Source organism: Haliotis cracherodii, unplaced genomic scaffold (assembly GCF_022045235.1).
Source record: "Haliotis cracherodii isolate W230 unplaced genomic scaffold, xgHalCrac1.p SCAF_24, whole genome shotgun sequence".
Taxonomy (NCBI): Eukaryota; Metazoa; Mollusca; class Gastropoda; order Lepetellida; family Haliotidae; genus Haliotis; species Haliotis cracherodii.
In genome coordinates, this window is record NW_027266280.1 from 10,605,682 (window position 1) to 10,615,691 (window position 10,010).

Here is a 10,010-nt window from a genome sequence, read left to right on the forward strand (position 1 = left end):
TGACATTCCAGTATGAAAGTCAGCGCTACAAGGTATACTATTTACCGTAACAAAAGCCTATTCAAAAGATCGTAAATACATGACAGAAGACTTATACGCGGATCTGGCACATCGCTCTACAGCTGAGCTGACAAGCAGTGTCTTCTTCACGTTAAGATGCCCCGAAAAGAAGGATGTCTTGCCTTGATCATTTTAGTTGCTGTTCACCAAGCTTCTGGGTCGAGTAAGTAGCGTGACAAGTCTAGTACACATTATTAATAATAGTATTATGGAGTGATGTTGGTGAGATGAACTGCGCGAAGATAAAATACAGCGAGACATTTTGTTGCGACAGTCCACCGCGACGAAGGCAGGACAAAGTCTCCGAGACCTCTAGAGAATATATTAAAACATGAAACCAACTCTATTCGGCAAGTCTAGATTGCCTCTAGTCTAGATTAAGGTAAAACATTGTTCTGGGCTCTAATTGGATTTTATTTTGTCATTTTGAAGCGACATATTTTTAAATTTTATTTTATTTCTGGGACTAAAATAGTTGTTAGTATAGGCGACACACTGCGAATTCAGAAAGCACAGTTTTAACACGAAAATATACAACAAAAATGAATCTTCAATCTTTCTAATTCGATGTTCATTGTTTAATTACACCCGCTACGAAACAGTACAGTCTGACTGTGCTTTCAATGAACATGTAACATGGATGACAGAACAGTCTAAATTGTATTTTCAGGCATTGGTGACCCAACAGCCGCGCCGAGTAAGTATTACTTCAAAACAGGAAGGTTAAAATGTTGAACTCTTCAGTATTACAAATAAGTATTTCATGACTTTGTGATTTGGCATTTCACGTTCAGTAATCGTGTAATTTAGGCACAAAATATATCACCATGAGCAAACACATTCCTATTCCACGAGCTGGTACAGTAGGGATCTTGCCTTCACCTTTCCTTGTTTGTGTGTTGTTTCACTCAGCATTATTCCAGCAGTAGTTGAGGGCATCGGTACAGTACCGCTCCTGGGTTCTGATTGGTCGAGAGGATCACGTGACCTCTGTGACGTCACTTCTTGTCACGTGACCTGAAGGATGAAAGCGTTCTTTCGGGAGAGATGGGTGGTCCTGAAAAGGGCCGTTTTGGGGTGTCACGCGTGACTACAAACACACGTTTTATCCATAGGATGATGACGTCATTCGTTCATCCACGCCGAGGAGTTTTCACTCGTGTATGTCTACATGTCTGTTACCATTTGTGTTTCCATGCAAACGTCATGTACAACGTGTTTCCATGCAAACGTGGTGCCATGCGTGACAACGAACAGACGTTTATCCATAGAATATCGCAGAGCCCACACTGGTTTTAGAACAAGTCTTAGGCTATGGCAGCATTACAACGAACTATTCAACGCGGAATTGACGTCCCCGACAGTTGGGGTGGTCCGTATTATTATCTAGTATCGGCCACCCATCTCACCCGAAAGAAAGTTTTCATCCTTTGCTTTGCCAACCCAAAAAACAATCCAAAACAAAGAACCCACACCCTCCCCAGTCCTCTTGGAGGTACACGCCTATGCGTGACACCATGTTTCAAAATATGTTTGTATGTATGGTGGTTTGCAAACGTCACGCATGTGTATCGATCTATACTTCTAGTAACGTGTGTTTGTAGTCACGCGTGGCACAACGTTTTGCATGGAGACACGCATGACCACGTTTGCATGGAGACACGAAGTACATCACGTTTAATGGAGACACGCGTGTCAGTACGCATGTAGACATACACGAGTGCCAACTCCTCAGCAGGGATGAGTGAGTGACAATGTCATCATCCTAGCTATGGATAAATGTTTGAAGACACGCGTGGCACCACGTTTGCATGGAGACACGAAGTACATCACGTTTAATGGAGCCACGCTTGTCAGTACGCATGTAGACATACACGAGTGCCAACTCCTCAGCAGGGATGAGCGAGTGACAACGTCATAATCATATGGATAAATGTTTGAAGACACGCGTGGCACCACGTTTACATGGAGAGACTTGGTACATCACGTTTACATGGAGAGACGTAGTACACCATGTGTGTTTGAAGACATGAAGTACATCACGTGTACATGGAGGCACGCGTGACAGTACACATGTAAACATACACGAGTGACAGCACCTCGGTATAAATGAACGAGTGACAACGTCATCATCCTATGGATAAACGTGTGTTTGTCGTCACGCGTGGCACCATGTTTGCATGGAGACACGACATACATCACGTAGGCATATCCCTACATCACGCTCATGTCTGTGCCTGTCGATTCACCTTTAGAATTCAGGCAACACCTTTAGAATTCCACAACATGATCGTAGCGCTAAGGTGATCGCCACTCACCGAGTTTTAACTTAGACGAACGGCTGTCATAGTGGGCTACAATACATGATCGCCTTGTGGAACGAGACCTTACACCTCAAAGTTTACAATCACGTCAACATAGTCGATGACATGATTTGTGGAATGTTGTTGCAAGATCCTTCGCCGATATGACGTCAACCTAGCAACAAAGTGGCAGAGTCGTCGACTGTGTATGATAAGCTCGTCTCAGTGAGCTATCATATCCACATGCCATCGCCACACCAGTCAGTGTCCTGTCAGGAGACAGATGGCAGATCATCCGTACCTTTGCACTAAAGCACCTTTGTGGGTGAAGAAGTGATCGACTTCTTCCCCGAAACGGCCCTTTTCAGGACCACCCATCTCTCCCGAAAGAACGCTTTTATCCTTTGCTTTGACGACCCTCAAACCCAAACAAAGAACCTGCCTCCTCCTCCCCCCTCCCTCCCTCCGTCCACCACCACCCCTCCCTTCACCACCACCACCACGTCTATTTTTAGAACAACAAAAGAACAATAATGTCGATCTTGGTCACTTTTTACGACCGCTTCTCCGGGTTTTTTCCCCCTTCCCCCCTCCTCCCCCGGAAACGGATGTGACGCCCTCTTGGTGGTGCGCACGCCACCGGAAACGGATGCGACGCTATCTTGGAGGCGCGCGCCATAGGAAACGGATGCGACGCCCTCTTGGAGGTGCGCTCGCCACCGGAAACGGATGCGACGCCATCATGGATGCGCACACCACCGGAAACGGATGTGACACATGCGCAGGTCACTTGACCGGAAGTGACGTCACAGAGGTCACGTGATCCTCTCGACCAATCAGAAGCCAGGAGCGGTACTGTACCGATGCCCTCAACTACTTCCAGCTATATGACGCGGTCTGCAAATAGTCTATGTGGGCTAGACAATGGTGATTGATATCATGAGCATTGATCTACGCAATTGGGATACGGTGACATACATTTACATAAATTAAGTTAGCGAGCTGATCCCGTTAGTCGCCTCTTAAGCTTGCGATAAGCACGGGTTACTGAAGATCCGTTCTACCTCGGATTTTCACGGGGATTCGCCTAGAGCTACTGGTGCCACTTGTGTACACTGACACTGCGCCATATGAACACATCTGTGATGTAATGAGGGATACAAGTATTTATGCTCAAATATTCTAATGTAATTATGTACCGGTTGTGTCTATAGTGTGTTGTCTGTTAGAAGCAATTGCAAACACAAACACCAGTCAGGTATGTCGATCTTGAAGCAAATCGCCGTTCACGGTACGAGTAAGTACCACTCCCACTCACTGGGAGTGTTCTCTCCACGCTCACTGTCTGGCGCGGTTACACATCTACAGCGGTATTCTCCCTTTGTTAGGCACACTGTATTTGGGTTACCGGGTCTCATCAACAATACGCTTTCTTCCGTTTTCAAAATTTGTTTGAATGAAGGTAATAATAAAACACACTCAGCAAATACCCTTTATTCTGTTTTAAATATTCATTTCCATAACGTTAATATCATTATAAGTTCAATGAAACACATGGATTGAATTGAGGTATTTGAAGCTGACGACGGAGTTTGGGCCATCAGCTTGAGATACGGTTTAATGTAAAGCAAACCCGTTGTATCCACCTTCCCGAGGGTTAGCTGAGTGCATAAGTCCAATTTCCACCCTTGCCGGACTAGGCTGGAAATATGGAGTTATATTTTGGCTTGACTAACGAGTCTTTTCATAGTCCAATCAAAATCGCGTAATAAAATGAACATCCGGTTCGTAAACAGCCGTCCAGATTTTGGTGGATTTCCGGATTTGCAATGCATGCGGACGTCAACTTAGTGTCAACAGAATTTTTTCAAATCATTTCATGTTTGTAATCAAGTTGTCCAGGTCATTTGATGCATTTCTCGCAGTAAGACACGTTTTATTACAATATTGATCAGATCGTCTTCACTTGTTTGAATCAAAAGGAAGTGATATGTGACGTGAAATCTGATTGGTCTGTAGAAGGGACATAACTCGTAATAGCCACTGATGGCGCTACGCTAGAACAGAATAACTCCAGCCTAGTCTCTTGCTTCGGGAAGATGGTTGCCACAGTCTGGACAAGAAGTGATGCAGGTCTCATACGTTTAACGCTTTGGTGAAACCGACCACGAGCCTATGAACATAATCGGGGCGAATCGGAATTCGAACCCATAATCATAGGTTTCTTGTTTATCCAGTGGCGGTCGGGTAGCCTAGTGGTTAAAGCGTTCGCTCGTCACGCCGAAGACCCGGCTTCGATTCCCGACATTGGTACAATGTGTGAAGCCCATTTCTGGTGACCCCCGCCGTGATATTGCTGGAATATTGCTAAAAGCGGCGTAAAACCATACTCATTCACTCACTCACTCTCTTGTGTATCCAAGGGACGCAACTCTGCACAGCGAATTGTGTCAACTTAGCTGACTGAGCAATCCCCGGTAGACTAACAACAAATGATACTTGTTTATTTACAGAGATGTTGAACTGTTATAACAGCTATTGGTCGAGATATCCTGTGTAAAATAGAGTTGGTTACTTCTGAACAACTAAAATATCATCATCATGGTACTCGTCATCACTTCATTGACATCTTACGACCTCTTGCTCTACAGGACCATGTACCGAGGATGAGCCGATGTCCGCTGGTTCGTGCTGGGTCATAAAGTGGGAGGGTGGTTACCTCAGCGATTTTGTCACACTCCGGATGTCCGAGGAGTGCTGCCAACAGCCCATCCATTCAGACCTCTGCGTTTGCTTCACACAAAATGGTGGCGCCCGGTCAGGACGATCTAATCCATAATCAAGATCTATATTGTGATAAGACGGGTTTTACATAGCGAAATGCATCAAATCACGTGAGCACCTTGATTAAAACATGAAAAGATTTGGAAAATATCTGCTGACAACGAGTTGGCGGTGCACATGCTTTGCAAATCCTGCAATCGACCGAAATCTGCACGACAGTTTACGAACCGGATTTCGATTTCGGTGCGCGATTTTGATTGGACTATGCATAGACTCGTTAGTCCAGCCAAAATGAAACTCCATAACACCAGCCTAGTTCGGCAAGGGTGGAAACTGGACTTTTAAAGTCAGTTAACTCTCTCTTGCCTCGGTAAGATGGAAAACATATCGCGTCACCATTTACCCTATCATACCGTTTTATTCTAAAGGAATCGACGTTTTCAGGTAAAGGGAAGTGTAACAAGGCCCCCGTTGTACTTTGTGACAGTCCTGAAGTTTCAGTAGTTTTGAATCGTATCATTAACGCTTTGCTTAAGATATAGTCTCATTGTTTTTAGGATGTTTAGTAATACATACCCGTTTGCAATTGCACGATAAGACTATTCTGTTTCGTGTCATCATTCTCTCATGCTAAACTTGCACGTCCACTTCTCCTGTTCACGCTAAAAGTAACCTCTGCATGCGTGATTCACCTGTTCACGCTAATAGTAACCTCTGCATGCGTCATTCACCTGTTCACGCTCAAAGTAACCTCTGCATGCGTGATTCAACTGTTCACGCTCAAAGTAGCCTCTGCATGCGTGATTCACCTGTTCACACTAAAAGTAGCCTCTGCATGCGTGATTCGCCTGTTCACACTAAAAGTAGCCTCTGCATGCGTGATTCACCTGATGAGGCTGAAAGTAACCTCTGCATGCGTGATTCACCTGTTGATGCTGAATGTAACCCCAGCATGCGTGATTTACCTGTTGATGCTGAATGTAACCTCTGCATGCGCGATTCACCTGTTGATGCTGAAAGTAACCTCTCCATGCGTGATTCACCTGTTGATACTGAAAGTAACCTCTGCATGCGTGATTGACCTGTTCACACTAAAAGTAGCCTCTGCATGCGTGATTCACCTGTTCACACTAAAAGTAGCCTCTGCATGCGTGATTCGCCTGTTCACACTAAAAGTAGCCTCTGCATGCGTGATTCACCTGATGAGGCTGAAAGTAACCTCTCCATGCGTGATTCACCTGTTGATGCTGAATGTAACCCCAGCATGCGTGATTTACCTGTTGATGCTGAATGTAACCTCTGCATGCGCGATTCACCTGTTGATGCTGAAAGTAACCTCTCCATGCGTGATTCACCTGTTGATACTGAAAGTAACCTCTGCATGCGTGATTGACCTGTTCAAACTAAAAGTAACCTCTGCATGCGTGATTCACCTGTTGATGCTGAATGTAACCCCAGCATGCGTGATTTACCTGTTGATGCTGAAAGTAACCTCTGCATGCGCGATTCACCTGTTGATGCTGAAAGTAACCTCTCCATGCGTGATTCACCTGTTGATACTGAAAGTAACCTCTGCATGCGTGATTGACCTGTTCACACTAAAAGTAACCCCAGCATGCGTGATTTACCTGTTGATGCTGAAAGTAACCTCTGCATGCGCGATTCACCTGTTGATGCTGAAAGTAACCTCTCCATGCGTGATTCACCTGTTGATACTGAAAGTAACCTCTGCATGCGTGATTCACCTGTTCACACTAAAAGTAGCCTCTGCATGCGTGATTCACCTGTTCACACTAAAAGTAGCCTCTGCATGCGTGATTCACCTGATGAGGCTGAAAGTAACCTCTGCATGCGTGATTCACCTGTTGATGCTGAATGTAACCCCAGCATGTGTGATTTACCTGTTGATGCTGAAAGTAACCTCTGCATGCGCGATTCACCTGTTGATGCTGAAAGTAACCTCTCCATGCGTGATTCACCTGTTGATACTGAAAGTAGCCTCTGCATGCGTGATTCACCTGTTCACACTAAAAGTAACCTCTGCATGCGTGATTCACCTGTTCACACTAAAAGTAACCTCTGCATGCGCGATTCACCTGTTGATGCTGAAAGTAACCTCTCCATGCGTGATTCACCTGTTGATACTGAAAGTAGCCTCTGCATGCGTGATTCACCTGTTCACACTAAAAGTAACCTCTGCATGCGTGATTCACCTGTTGATGCTGAATGTTACCTCTGAATGTATCCTTCACCTGTCATGTTCACAGTGACGTCATGCATCTATACTTCACCTGTCATATTACCAGTGACCACCTGCATCTATACTTCACCTGTCATACTAATAGTGACCACCTGCATCTATGCTTCACCTGTCATACTAACAGTGACCACCTGCATCTATACTTCACCTGTCATACTAACAGTGACCTGCTGCATCTATACTTCACCTGTCATACTAACAGTGACCACCTGCATCTATACTTCACCTGTCATGCTAACAGTGACCACCTGCATCTATACTTCACCTGTCATACTAACAGTGACCTGCTGCATCTATACTTCACCTGTCATACTAACAGTGACGTCATGCATCTATACTTCACCTGTCATACTACCAGTGACCACCTGCATCTATACTTCACCTGTCATACTAATAGTGACCACCTACATCTATACTTCACCTGTCATACTAACAGTGACCACCTGCATCTATACTTCACCTGTCATACTAACAGTGACCTGCTGCATCCATACTTCACCTGTCATACTAACAGTGACCACCTGCATCTATACTTCACCTGTCATGCTAACAGTGACCACCTGCATCTATACTTCACCTGTCATACTAACAGTGACCACCTGCAGCTATACTTCACCTGTCATACTAACAGTGACCACCTGCATCTATACTTCACCTGTCATGCTAACAGTGACCTGCTGCATCTATACTTCACCTGTCATACTAACAGTGACGTCATGCATCTATACTTCACCTTTCATACTATCAGTGACCACCTGCATCTATACTTAACCTGTCATACTAACAGTGACCACCTGCATCTATACTTCACCTGTCATACTAACAGTGACCTCCTGAATGTATACTTCACCTGTCATACTAACAGTGACCACCTGCATCTATACTTCACATGTCATACTAACAGTGACCACCTGCTTCTATCCTTCACCTTTCATGCTAACAGTGACCTCCTGCATCTATTCTTCACCTGTCATACTAACAGTGACCTCCTGCATGTATACTTCCCCTGTCATACTAGCAGTGACCACCTTCAGCTATACTTCACCTGTCATGCTAACAGTGACCACCTGCATCTATACTTCACCTGTCATGCTAACAGTGACCACCTGCTTCTATCCTTCACCTTTCATGCTAACAGTGACCTCCTGCATCTATCCTTCACCTGTCATACTAACAGTGACCTCCTGCATGTATACTTCCCCTGTCATACTAGCAGTGACCACCTGTAGCTATACTTCACCTGTCATGCTAACAGTGACCACCTGCATCTATACTTCACCTGTCATGCTAACAGTGACCTCCTGCATGTATACTTCCCCTGTCATACTAGCAGTGACCACCTGCAGCTATACTTCACCTGTCATACTAACAGTGGCCACCTGCATCTATACTTCACCTGTCATACTAACAGTGACCACCTGCATCTATACTTCACTTGTCATACGAACAGTGACAACCTGCATCTATCCCTCACCTGTCATACTAACAGTGACAACCTGCATCTATCCCTCACCTGTCATACTAACAGTGACCACCTGCATCTATACTGAACCTGTCATACACATAGTGACAACCTGCATCTATCCCTCACCTGTCATACTAACAGTGACAACCTGCATCTCTACTCCACCTGTCATACTAACAGTGACCTCCTGAATGTATACTTCACCTGTTATACTAACAGTGACCACCTGCATCTTTAATTTACCTGTCATACTAACAGTGACCACCTGCATCTATACTTTACCTGTCATACAAACAGTGACCACGTGCATCTATACTTTACCTGTCATGCTAACAGTGACCACCTGCATCTATACTTTACCTGTCATACTAGCAGTGACCACCTGTATCTATACTTCACCTGTCATGCTAACAATGACTACGTGGTTTTGTGGCAACAGTTGGTTCATACATGTATACTTCGTGTGTTACAGTTCAGTCCACCACATGGTATCCTACCACGATGTCGTTGTTCGTACAGATTGCCCTGATCCATGGACCCTTTGTGGAAGCAATTTCCATTTTATACACACTGATATAAACTGAAAATGGATACTCCGGATTACTGGATAGACTAACGAATACTATGACACAGGGATTCGGGTCGATCTGCGTACTATATAGCATAAAATGTTTATTCATTGGCATTTATGACAGTCTGTTCAACTGATACTTCATGCAATGTGTTTTATTTGTTTGTTTGTTGTTTAAAGCCACTCGCAGCAATATTCCAGCCATGTGACAGCGGGCTGTAAATAATCGAGTCTGGACCAGACAATCCAGTGATTGATATCATGAGCATCGACCCACGCAATTGGGATACGATGACATGCATCAACCAAGTCAGCGAGCCTGACCACCCGATCCCGTTAATTGCCTTTTACGACAAGCATAGTTGCCATTTACGGCGAGCGGGGGCTATTCTTCACGGGTCTCATGCAATGTATAACATTGGAATAGGTGTCGAGATTGTTCGCTGCCCTGCCCTGCCCTGCCCTGCCCTGCCCTGCCATGCCATGCCCTGCCCTGCTATGCCCAGATCTAGTCCGACCGGATCCCAACCTATCCGACACGACCCACGATCTGCAACTCACTAAAAT

General features: G+C 45.0%; 1 long non-coding RNA gene across 1 annotated transcript; it reads left to right on the top strand.

The window, feature by feature from the left end:
• Window positions 1-119: 119 nt before the first annotated feature.
• Window positions 120-5,072, top strand: LOC139472261 (uncharacterized). Its single transcript, XR_011653875.1, has 3 exons — window positions 120-223; window positions 731-757; window positions 5,015-5,072. It is a non-coding gene; the product is annotated as an uncharacterized lncRNA (long non-coding RNA).
• Window positions 5,073-10,010: the final 4,938 nt, after the last annotated feature.